Source organism: Elephantulus edwardii, unplaced genomic scaffold (genome assembly GCF_000299155.1).
Source record: "Elephantulus edwardii isolate Elephantulus edwardi_28Jun2011 unplaced genomic scaffold, EleEdw1.0 scaffold00059, whole genome shotgun sequence".
NCBI classification, from domain to species: Eukaryota; Metazoa; Chordata; class Mammalia; order Macroscelidea; family Macroscelididae; genus Elephantulus; species Elephantulus edwardii.
This window is the reverse complement of record NW_006399809.1, coordinates 2,526,589-2,540,202: the sequence shown is the minus strand read 5'-3', so window position 1 is coordinate 2,540,202 and position 13,614 is coordinate 2,526,589.

Below are 13,614 nucleotides of genomic sequence, written 5' to 3'. Positions count from 1 at the left end.
GTTAAAATATGTCAATGGATATTCCATCAATTCCTGGAGCTTTATTTTTTGCCAAGTCTTCAGAGCATCCTGAACTTCCTTCTTCATCACCTTTGCCTCTTGAACATATTTTGTTTCTTGAATATTTTCTGTGTCAGCAAATTCTTTTTTGTACAGTGACTGTATATTCTTTCTATCTTCTTTTAATCCTTCCTGAACATTTCAGTATTCTGCCCATAGCATCCTTAAGCATTTCAACTCATGGCTTGAATTTATTCTATAATTCCTTCAGCTTAAGAAATGCTGACTGAGTTTGACCCTTCTGATTTTCAGACTCTAGCTCCTTGTATATTTCATTATAATACTTTGTCTTGTCTTCTTGAGTTGCCCTTTGAAATCTTCTATTAATTCTGCTCCATAACTTCCTTATTTCTTCCCTTTGTTTTGGCTTCTAGGTGCTCTAGTGTAATATTCAGTGTCTTCTCACATCCATTTGGTCTTTTCTTTTTCTTCCTTCTTTGTAATGACTTTTTGCATTCTTCATGAAAAATATTCTTGATATCTTCCCACAGCTCATCTGGTCTTTCTTTGTTCATTAGTGTTCGAGGCCTCAAACCTATTCCTGAGTTGGTTTTTAAATTCATGAGGGATAGACTCAAGATCAAATTTTGATTCCTGTAGTTATGATTTAACATTATTTAACTTTAATTTGAACTTGCATATTAGCTGTTGATTTTCTGTTCCACAATCAGCATCTGGCCTAGTTTTCACTGCTGGTATTGAACTTTTCCAATGATTCCTGGTCGATCTGATTCCTGTACATCCTATCAGGTGAAATTCATGTATGTGTACAGCCTGTGTTTATGTTCCTGAAATGGTTCCATACCAGTTAATTCTTTTTGGTTGGAAAAAAAAAAGAAGAATTCTCTTGGTGTTTCTCTAGCAGAATGAACTGAAAAAACAAATTCAAGGCTCGAGTTGTACTGAAGGTTGGTATAAGTAAAATCTGGAATTATCCAGGGAGCATCAACAGAAGATACAAGGAATATATAGAGTCACTGTACCAATAAGAATTGAGTGGCATAGAAACATTTCAGATTCCCGTTTTCAAAGTTGTTACAGTGACTCTATTTCTACCATTTTCTTTTGATGTTTCCTAGATCTTTTAAGATTTTGCCTATGGAATCCTTCAGTATTGCAATTGAGATTTGAATTTATTTTTCAATTCTTTCAGTTTGAGAAATACTGTGTGAGTTTTCCAGTTGTTTGTACATTTCATTATATTTTAGTTTGTCTTCTAGAGCTGCCCTTTGAAATATTCTGTACAACCTTCTTACATTATCATTTCTTAACTTTTTCCTTTTTTTGCTTCTCTACTTCTCTATGTTCTGATGCAATTTTATAGTCTCTTCTGATATCTATATTGGGGTTTTTGTGCTGTGGTTTTTTTTTTTCCTCCCATGTCTTTGTAATGACTTTTTGCTTTCTTCATGTGTATATCATCCTACAGCTTATCTCATCTTTGCTCATTAATGTTGAATACCTTAAAACTAATCTTAAATTGTTTTAAAATTTTAGCAGGGTAGATCCAGGGTTGTATTTTGGTACTCATGGATAAGTTTTCATTTTCTGCAGCTTCATTTTGAACTTCCACATGAATAATTGATGGATTGTTCCACAGGTAGCATCTAGTTTACTTTTGACTACTACACCAACAATTCTTTCCACAGATATGGTAAATCTGATTCCTGTGTAGCAGATCAGGTACGATCCATGTGTATAGGTGTCATTTGTGGTTTGTTTCTTTTTAAATGTGTTTGAAGTTGATAAATTATATATTATACACAATTATATGATTTGATCTCCAACTTCATTTCTTTCACCAAGTCCATAATTTTTTTGCTACCAATCCTTATTCCTTGTTTCCAGGTTTTTAGTTTCAGTCACCAATTATTACTAATGAATCTTGATTGCTTCTTAGATCTACTAGACTAAAACAGTTGGTAGAAATTCTCAATTTCCTTATCATTGACTTCAATTATTGTTTCATTTATTGGACCTGTATAGTTTCACTGAAGGAATCCCTACTTGATATTTATACATTTCCTTGCCATTAGGGTTTTTTTTTAGGGGTACAACATATTTGTCAGTTTCTTATATTAGATGAGTAACTTACAAGTTTCTAAAGGTAGTCAGCTTCACTTTAGGAGGATTCATTTTCACTTGAGATATAACCAAAAAAGAAACTATGGGTCTATTTAATTCAGAAATCCACTTATGTGTATGCATTATGGCACAACTATACTCATTGTAATTTATTTTATTTATTAATTTTTTTTTGCTAGAGCCAGCTAATATTTTCTTTATGATTAAGCACTGGCTGTTTCAACTATTTCTATGAAGGTTGCTCAAAGGTTATAGGGAATCCACATTTTTAAATTATTTTACATTTTGACATTTAATACTACTGCTTTGAGCCCTATTTCTAATCCTAGTTCATTCTCTTTTAAGCCACTATTTCAATTTCAGGAGCTCTTGGGACATGAAATGAGCCAATTGGCATCAACTTTGTTTCAGTCTTCTGGTATGCCAGTTGGCAATATTCTAGGTTTCCGTTTTCTCTACTTCTTTCACCCATAACATGATACTATTCATGTTATTCTTAACTTTGTTACAGTCTTTTATTCACTAGTAATACTTCTCATTTTTTTTCATTCATAGAATTTTACATGTTTGTTTAATTTATTTTTATTTCAGCAAGATTTCAGGATAGAGTTAAGGAAATACAAATTCTCAAAGGCCCAAAGTTTTACTTGATATGTGTTGCTTACCCAACTCACTGATAGTGTGAATCCACCAGAAGCTTCATGGAAGATATATGAGCAATCTTCTCCCATGAGATTTACAATCTCGGAAAACCTGTTGGAGGTTAGAAGTTCACCTGAAACTCACTTTTGACTCGATGGCAATGAGAGAGATAATATAGATATACTTTACTTAAACATCATCCAAGGTTGTAGTCTTTCTTTTTAAATTGGATTTACATATTAAAATTATTTGTTTTAATTTTATATTGGTTTAAATAGAAAATTCCTATGCATTTTGTTTCACACTGTCCTTTATTCACATTGTGTTTCATGCGATCATTTCCATACATGTGTTTTATAAAATTAATCACCATTGATCTATGCCCACCATTACCTTGTCTTTTCAGGTCCATTTTCTTCACCCCTCTCCCTCTGCCCACCAAATTATTTGATCTTGTGATTTCTTCCTGCCCTACTCTCAGCTTCCCTGCTTCCTCTCCTACCCCCTTGGACCTTCATACACATTTTACTAATTAAACTAAGTGCTATATTAGTATTCCATCATGTAAATGTGCCACAATTTCTCAGTACATTTGTTTGCTGTTGGCCATCTGGGTTGTTTCCATGTTTTTAAATTTGTGAATAATACTTCTGTGAATATTTGTGTGCAAATCTCCACTTTGTGTCTCAGTTCTAGTTTATTTGGGATAGAGTCCTAGTAGTGGAATAGCTTGGTCATATGGAATGTCTATGTTCAGCTCTTTGAGGAAACACCCAACTGCATTCCAGAGTGGTTGTAACATTTTATAATCCCACCAACATTGTATGATGTTCCAATCTATCTACATCTTCTTCAACATTTATTGCTTGCTGTCCAATTATACTTTGCCACCTCTACTGGGATGAGATGGTATCTCATTGTGCTTTTGATTTGCATCTCTCTGAGTGTCAGTGATTTTGAACATTTCTTCAGGTGTCTGTTGGCCATCTGAATAACTTCCTCTCTGAAATGTCTTTCCATACATTTTGAACATTTTGTAATTCAGTTATTAGACTTTTTCTTGTGTAGGCCCTTTAGTATTTTGTAAACTTTTGTCATGAGACCCTTGTCTGAGATGGCATAGCCAAATTTGTTTTCCCAGTCAGCAGGATTTCTTTTCATCCTGTTGAAAAAGTTTTTAATGTGTACAGAGATTTAATCTTTACAAGGTTCCATTCGTCAATTTTATCCAGTTCTGGCTGTACCTTTCTTTTATTGTATTTGCATGCTGTATGTACCATCTGGCTTGGTTTAACCTCCATGAGCTCCTAGCACACTCCTCCATAAGCAACATTCCCATTGGCTCTCACCACCCAAAAAAGGTCATCTAAAAACATTCTACTGCTTCCTCAATCTCCAACCAAATTTAAAAACCATACAGTATTTGTCCTTTTGTGATTGAGATATTTCACTCAGCATAATGTCCTCTGGGGGTCACGCATTTTGAATAATATTGCATGAATGAGTTCCTTGTTTTTCAATGCAGCATAGTATTCCATTGTGTGAATATACCACAGTTTCTCTATCTATTCGTTTGTTGATGGGCACTTAGGTTGTTTCCAACTCCTTGCTATTGTGAACAAAGATGTGATAAATATGGGTGTGCATATATCTGCTTGGATGTCGGTTATGGTCTCTTCAGGGTATATTCTCAGCAGTGGAATTGCTGGGTCAAATGGTATCTCTATTTGTAACTTTTTGAGAAAGCACCATACCACCTTCCACAATGATTGCACCATTTTACACTCCCACCAACAGTGAATAAGGGTTCCAGTTTCTCTACAACCTTGCCAGCATTTGTTGCTTGCTGTTCTGTTAAATTTTTCTAGTCTTACTGGGGTGAGATGATATCTCATAGTTGTCTTGATTTGCATCTCTCTTAGAGCTAGGGATTTTGAACATTTCTTCATGTGCTTGTTGACCATCCAAATGTCTTCTTTGGTGAGTGAAATATCTCAGTCACAAAAGGACAAATACTGTATGGTGCCACTGTTGTAGAATGAGACTGGCATCAGGGTGGGAGTAAGACTGAGAAACACTGGATAAATTATTTATAGTGCATTGAAACCTATGAGGGAGAGAACAGTTTAAAAGTAATATATTTTATGGCATTATGATTACCATAAGAGTTCGGAATGAGGGTTGCAGAGTGGAGTATACTGGGGATGGAGGTAGAGGGAGGTGCGGGGGGATTGTATACCAATGAAGGAGTTTTTCTTTTGCTTTTCAAGGAGAAGAGTGAACTGGGGGTTGGGGTTGGGTGGGTGGGGAGAAAAGTGCAACAATGAATGAATGGAAATCCAAAATTTTTGTAAATGTTCATTGAAATTAATATAGAAAAAACCCCCAAAACAACAAAAAACCACCACCACCACCAAAAACAACAAAAAAACACCAAGGCATGGTTTAAACTCCATGTATTCTGTTTTGAGGACTGCTTCTTGGTCCAGGTGCAGGTTTCACATAAGCACAATCAAGTGTTCTGGGATTGCTTTTTTTCCCCAAGGTGAGCCACACTTTGTTGTGATTCACACAGTCAAATGCCTTTGCATAGTTAATGAAACACAAAAACACAAATAGACTTTCTGGTACTCTCTGCTTTCTGCCCAGATCCATCTGACATTGGCAATAATGTCTCTAGTGCCACATACTCTTCAAAACCTAGCTTGTATTTCTGTTAGTTCTCTGTCGATATACTATTCCAGTCATTTCTGGATAATCTTTGGCAGAATTTTGCTAGTGTGTGATATTAGTGATATTGTTTGATAATTGCCAATCTATATTTCGTTATCTTAATTGTTGTGTTGTTTTATGTGCCGTCGAGTGTATCTTAATTACAGCCTCTAAATGCATCTATTACTTTATCATGAATTAAGTATAATAAGAGACTACTAAAGTAGATGTCTGTAGACCCAGAGGACAATACCATGATGTATGGGGAAAAAAGATTGAGGGTGCTAACAATTTTATATTCTTCCTGTCATAGTTAACATCCTTGGCACCAACATTCAGGAAATCAAAAGATGAGTTATTTTAGGAAAGTGTGCTGTCAGGGACCTCACCTGAGTGCTAAACGGCAATGATGTCAGTCTACAGACTAAGGAGCACTTGACCTAGGTCATGGCTACTCAATTGCATCTGAGAGCTAGACAATAAATAAAGATGACTGAAGAATCTATGCCTTTGAACTGTGGTGGTGGAAATGAGTTTTAAGATACCATGGACTGCCAAGAGAATGAAGAGATCTGTCCTAGAAAGGGTCAAACCAGGTTGCTTATTGAGCAATGATTTTGACACTCCATCTCACATACTTTGAGCATATTGCCATGAGGGACCAGTCCTTTGGGAAGGACATTATACTTGAAAGGATAGAGGGCCAGCACAGGAGAGGAATACCCTAGATGAAATGGATTAACAGTGACTGTGGCAGAGAGGTCATGCATGTCAGAGATGGTGATGTTGGCTCAGGATAGAGCAAGATTCAGAGCTACGTTCTAACATCACTACAAGTCATAGTCAACTCAAGGATTAAATTACTTAGAAAGGTTAATTAAAGTATTCATTGTTGGGAGCTCTGGTGGCCTAGTGGCAAGAAGCTGCACTGCAATCTGAGAGGGTTGTAGTTCAAATCCACCAGATGCTCTGCTGGAAAAGGAGGGACAATTTCTTCCTGTACCAATCAGATCTGAAAGGAAAAGAAAAGAAAAGAATAAAATAATTCATTTTTGGTGCTTAGTACTTCCTTGACACAGAGCATTCAGTAAGTACTAGAAGAAGATTATATCCCAAAAATTTTCTAGAGACACCTATAGAAAGGCTAAAGAAAATGGTTCACTGGTATTAGGTATAAACAGAATGATTCACTCAATATGTTGTTGTATGGAATCTTCATTAAAATGTAGTTATTATTGTTATTATTGTTTTAACTTGCCATTGAGTCACCTGAAACTCATAGCACCTAAGTATAACAGCTTTGAAGCTGGCCCAATCCTGAGCCTGTCACACTGATTCCGATACATCTACCCTCATTACCCCAGTAACTAAATCCATTAATCTCATCTGGGGTCTTCCTCTCCTGTGCTGTCCTTCCACCCTTCTGAACATGATGTTCTACTCCAAGGATCAGTTCCTCCTGCCCACGTGGCCCAATGTAGGTGAGACAAAGCTTCAAAATTCTAGCCTCTAAGGAGAAATTTGGTTTCACCCTCTTTATGACAGACCTATTTGTTTTATTGACAGTCCATGGTATGTTTAAGACTTCTCTACTTGAAGGTATTGATTCTCCTTCTATCATTCTTAGTCATTGTCCAGCTCTCTGATGCATAGCAAGTAATTGCAAAGACCATGGCCTGGATCAGGTGCACCTTAGTCTCTAGACTGACACTGTTGATTTTTAGTACTTTGAAGAGGCCCCTGACAACAGATTTTCCCTGTGCAATCCATCTTTTGATTTTCTGACTGCAGAAGAATTTAAACAACAACATATGGTCAAGAGGCAATGGTAATGATGGTGGATGTTTGGGATGCTCTGAAAGACTTGGCCAAAAGAGAAAGCCCCAGAAATTGATGGAATACCAATTGACATATTTCAACGAACAGATGCTGCCCTGGATGTGCTCATCAGGTTATTCCAAGAATTCTGGAGGAAAACTGCCTGGCCAAATGATTGGAAGAGATCCGTATTTATTTCCATTAAAAAAAAAAGTGACCTATAACAGAGTATAGAAATTATCGAATATCACTAATATGACACAAAAGCAAAATCCTGTTGAAGATTATCCAGAAAGAACTGGAAAGGTACATTGACAGAGAACTAACAGAAATGCAAGCTGGGTTTTGAAGAGTACATGGCACTAAAGACATTATTGCCTATACCAGATGGATCTTCGTAGAAAGCAGAGAGTACCAGCAAAAGGTCTATCTATGTTTCATTGATTATGCAAAAGCATTTAACTGTGTGGATCACAACAAATTGTGGCTAACCATGAGGAAAATGGCAATCCCAGAACACTCAATTATGCTTATGTGAAACCTGTATTTGGACCAAGAAGCTGTCCTCAGAACAGAGCAAGGAAACACTGCATGGTTCCAAATCAGGAACCATGTCAGGGATTCATTCTGTCTTCACACCTTTTCATTTTACATGCAGCACAGTCCTTCAGGAAACTGGCCTTTATGAGGAGGAATGTAGCATCAGGAGACTCATCAACAACCTCTATTATGCAGATGATATAACCTTGCTTGCTGAAACTGAGGAGGACCTGAAACACTTGCTACAGAAGGTTAAGGACCATACTCTTCAATATGGATTGAAGCTCAACATCAAGAAGACAAAGATTCTCACAACTGGGTCAATTAGCAGTACAATTATAGATGGAGAAGAGACTGAGGTTGTTAACCATTTTCGCTTGCTTGGCTCCACAATCAGTATATGGTAATCAATTTATAGGAAAATTGAGACCTGAGGGATCTTTTATCTGAGAAAAGAGACTCTGAGAGGTATTGGGTTTCATTTTCATTACCTTAAAGTAAAAAGTAGTAAAGGGTCCAAGATATCACCTGGTGTCAGAGTAGCTACTTCCCGAGGCTGTATAGACTTACATATGAAGGGATAAAGCACTCCCAAGGTGTGCACTTATTGTCCACCACAAATTTAAAAACATTCTTTTGGATACATTGAATAATTGACACAAATGTTCCTAAATTATCTGAAAACCACTATCTTTTCTTTTTTAATTTAAAAAAGAATAAATAAATCAGCGCTGCACTGGTTGGTTGTTGGTGAGTGTGGGCTGGAAGCCTCTTGTTGGAGTGCAGGCCTGTTTTGAAAAATTAATTTGGGCCCTTGGGCCTGCAACCCTCTGGCCCGGTTTTAATTGTGTTTGAAATGAATATATTCCTATGTGCTACACAGATTGTGTGTTATTTCAGTATCCTGAGGTAACTTGAGATTGCTGTGATACTGAATGATATGCCATCAAATGCTCTAATGGTTGCACATGGTTGACAATATTTGGTAGAGTGTACAGATTAAAACAGTTTTGAAGGAGAAGCAGTATCCACTTCGTAAACATGCCTGTGGAAACTCTATGAACTTAGAGAAAGAACAGTAATTATCCAACAGTGTTAAGGTCTTTTGTTTATAGGGTTGCTACTTGATGGTTGCAATCCAGACTGGGAAGTCATCTGGAGCAACTGGATTCTACAGAGGTTTGTTTTCTGGTTCTGGTAAAGATTAGAGTGGAATGTTTACTTGCCATTGGATGTGAGTTTGATTTTATTCAGCCTCCTATTTAAAAAGGCTTTTGAGCCCTTGGGCCTGGTTTTAATAATTTTTGGTCAAACATTCTTCTAATTGGTATAGCACTGCTGTAGCAGTAACTCATGACTGATGTGTCAAATATGATAAGGGTTACCCAAGGTGGACAGAGTTTGGTGGAGCTCCCTTATTAAAACAAGCTTGGAAGCAGGAGTGGCATCCGCTTCTGAAATAGCTTGCCTCTGGAAACTCTATGAACTTTGAAAAATGATGAAAATTATATAATTGTTCAGGTCTTTTGTTCATAGGGTCACTATGACTTGATGGCATTTAACAATAACATATGTACCATAGCCTAGGCCTTCTAATTTTGGTTCCATTTTGTCTGTTATGATTTTTCTGGGTTTGGGCTATACCCCTAGGTCTCAGATCTACTTTGAGCTGATTTCTATGTATAATGCGAGGTATGAATCTTGATTCAGCTTTCTACAGGAGTAAAATATTGTTGGTACCATTTGTTGAAGAGGTTGTTTTTTCCCCACTTGATAAATTTTGTTTCCTTGCTGAATACAGTTGACCATAGATTGTTATATGCCATCAAGTCACCTGTGACTCGTAGTGACCCTGTGTACAACTTTGAACCCTGCTCTATCCTGAACCAACCTTATTGTCTCTGACACACTTACCCCCATTAACCCAGTCACTGAGTCAATTCATCACATTAAGGGTCTTCCTTTTTAGTGCTGTCCCTCCACCCTCGCAAGCATAATATCCCTCTCCAGAGACTGGGCTCTCCTTGCAACATGCCCAAAGTATGTCAGACAAAGCTTCAAAATCTTTGCCTGTAAGGAGCAGTCAGTCTGGTTTCACCTTGTCGAGGATGAACTTGTTTGATCTCTTAGCAATCCATGACAGACATAGTCAATACTCTTGTCCAACACCATAGCTCAAAGGCATTAATTCTCTTCTATTATCCCTGGTCATTGTCCAGCTTTGTAATGCATAACATGTAATTGCAAAGACCATAACCTAAATTAGGTGCACCTTAGTCTCCAGACTGATATAATTTCTCTTCAGTACTATGGAGATGTACCTACAGCAGATTTTCTCAATGCATTTCATCTTTTGATTTCCTGTCTTCTGGTATCAAGAGTGTTGATTGTAGAACCAAGCAAACTAAAGCTTTTAACAATCTCAATCTCTTCACCAACTATCATGATGCTGCCAATCGGCCCAGTGGTAAGAATCTTTGTTTTTCTTGATGTTGACATTCAATCCATATTGAAGAGTACAGTCCTTGACCTTCTGCAGAAAGTGTTTAGGATCCTTCTCCTCAATTTCAGCAAGCAAGGTTGTGTCATCTATATAATGCAGGTTGTTGATAAGTCTTCCTCCAATTTTAGTGCCACATTCCTCTTCATAGACCCCAAACTCCTGGATGGTCTGCTCTGTATACAGATTGAAAAGGTATGGAGATAGGACACGTCCAGGTATGCATCTCGATTTTAAACCATGCAGTGTTCTGGGTTCTCATTTCTGTTTCATTGGTCCATGTGTCTGTCATTGTATGAGTACCATATTGTTTTGCTTGTTACAGCTATTTATAGTAAGTTTTGAGATCAGAAAGTGCCATCTCTTCCAAATTATTGAGGAGTAATTATGTCATTGTGAGGACTAAGGTGCATCTAATTCAGGCCATAGTCTTTTTGATCATTTACTATGCATCTGAGAGCTGGATAGTGAATAGAGATGACAGAAGAATAACTTCCACACAGCCTTTGAGCTGTGGCATTGGAGAAGAGCAATGAGTATCCTATGGACAGCCAAAAGAACAAATAAATATGTCTTGGAGAGGGTGCAGCTAGAGTGTTCTTTGGAGACAAGAATGATGATTATTGTGTCATCTGCATGATGTAAGTTTTTATGAGTCTTCCATTTCCCCTCATAAAGCCCAGCCTCTCAAATTATCTCTTCTGCATATAGTTTGAAAATGGAGAGAGTACACATCCTGACATACCCCTTTCCTGATTTTTAACCCTATAGTGTTTCCTTGCTCTGTTCAGAGTACTGCTTCCTTGCTGGAGTACCAGTTTCACATGAGCATAATCAAGTATTCTGGAATTCCCATTCTCCTTTTTTGTCTGTTGTTGTTATGTGCTCTCTAGTCACTTGTGACTCATAACAACCAACAGCTCTATACCCTGCTTTATCCTGTGCCAATCTTATTATCTCTTACACACCTACCCTCACCACCCTAGTGACTGAATCAATCCATGTCATCAAGGGTCTTTCTCTCTTGCACGATCCCTCCAACTTCCTAAGCCTGATGTCTCTCTCTGAGGACTGGTTTCATCTTAACAACATGCCCAAAGTATGTCAGACAAATTCCTAAGTATCTGAAATTGTGGCTGGTATTGTAGATGGCATTGCTTTCTCAGTTTCCTTATCTGTGTCTTCTTTGTTACTGTAGAGGAATCTCACTGATTTTTATTATTTATATTGCAGCCTGCCACTCTACTAAATTGGTATATTAGGCATAATAATTTTTTGTTGCTGTTGTTGGTTACTTGGCATTTTCTCTGTACACTATCATATTTTCACCTTACACTGACAGTTTTATAACCTCTTTCCTGCTCTGAAGGCCTCTTATTTCCTTCTTTTGTCTTATCCCCCTAGCCAGTACTTCCAATAAAATATTAAATAGGTGTAGTGAAAGAGTGCATCCTTGTCTCCTCCTTGTTCTCAAGGAGAATGATCTTCTCTTATTTGTCTCAATTGAGATATTTTTGCTCTTGGTTTTGCATGTGTACTTTTCACTATTTTGAGAAAATTTCCTTCTGAGTGTTTTAATCAGGAAGTTGTATTGGATTTCTGCATCAATTGATAGGATCATATATTTTTTGTTATTTCCTTTATAATGGGATATAATACATTGTTTTTCTTACATTGAATCATCTTTGCTTACATGTTATGAATCCCTCTTGGACATGATCAATTATTATATTTTATGTAGTGTTGGATTCTATTGTTGGATTTTATACCTATATTCTTGAGAGGTATTGGGCTGTTGTTGCTGTTGTTGTTGTTGATGCATCAATGTCACAGTGTTCAGCATCACAGCAACCACAAGTTACCTTTACAGCAAATGGACAGACCAGTGCTATACCACTTAGAAGACTGTTTGACCAAAAACATTTAAAACCAGGCCCACAGCCACAGATTAAAATCACCCACCTTTAACCTGGTAGCATAACTTTCTATCTACCAGGTCCACAGAGCTCTCTCTATGTTGGTGTTGTTGGTAACTGATGTCGAGTCTTAGACAACTCATAGTGACCCTATGAATGAAAGACCTGAACAATTGTTCATCCTAGAGAGGGTGAAACCAGGTTGCTCCTTGGAGACAAGGATTCTGATGCCTCACCTGACCTACTTTGGAAATGTTGAAAGGCAAGAGCAGTCCCTGGAGAGAGACATCATGCATGGGAGGGTGAAGGGAAAGCACAAGAGAGTAAGACCTTCTTCAATGAGATAGTTTGATTCAGTGACTAGGGTAATGGGTAAGTGTGTTAAAGATAGTAAGACTGGTATAGGATAGAGCAGGGTATAGGATGTTGTACATAGGGTCATTATGAGTCGCAGGTGGTTTGACAGCACATAACAACAACAACAACAACAGTCATCATCTCTTACTGTTGAGAAGGCCTGGGTCCTTTCACATTTTATCTCCATATTGTAGACATTTGGAGGGGTCAGAGTCTTCTCCCTGCCAGGACATCTTAGGAAGCTTTGTAGAAGGGGAAGTAGGCACTGGAGGTTCGAGAGACAGGTAATGAATTAGAACCTATTGAACTAGGAAGGGGATTTCAGGCCAAGGGAGCTCCATCAGCCAAGGGAGAGGATATGTGTAGGAATAGACAGAGAAAGAGTGAGATCAGCTGGTGGAAACCTCTAAGAAGATTTAGTCAGATAGTGGTGGGTCATAAAGGGGACCTGCAGAGATGTCTCTGTGTGGTTCAGTGGGCAACACTTACTCCAAGGCCCTGGGTTCTGTCCATCACCATCTGGGGCTTCCTTGATCGTCCCTGAAGCCCATCTCAAGGCAGCACAAGACCACATGCCCAGGTGGGCACGTACAGAGGGGTCAGTACTCCTTTTCCTGTGACCTGAGTCAGACCAGGGAAGGATGCCCATTCAACTAATGTAGAGTAACACAAGTTGAGACAGGTCTAGGGAGTATGGAAAGAAAATTAAGACCGTGCTGTCAAACATCAGAGTAAGGAGAGAGGTTGGGGTAGAGAATATTCTAGAGCATCTTGTGACTCATGCTTACCACTGTGTCTCCAGCATAGCACTACTGCAAGCACACAATAAGAACTCAATCAGTCTTGGTTGGTTGGTTGGTTGACTAGATGCATGGATGAATGAGGATTAATGGATGGGTAGATAGATGGGTGGCTTGATGTGTCATTGAAGGAACCTGTGAGGGACTGACCCAAAAGTAATATTGACTGGTACAGGAGGAGACT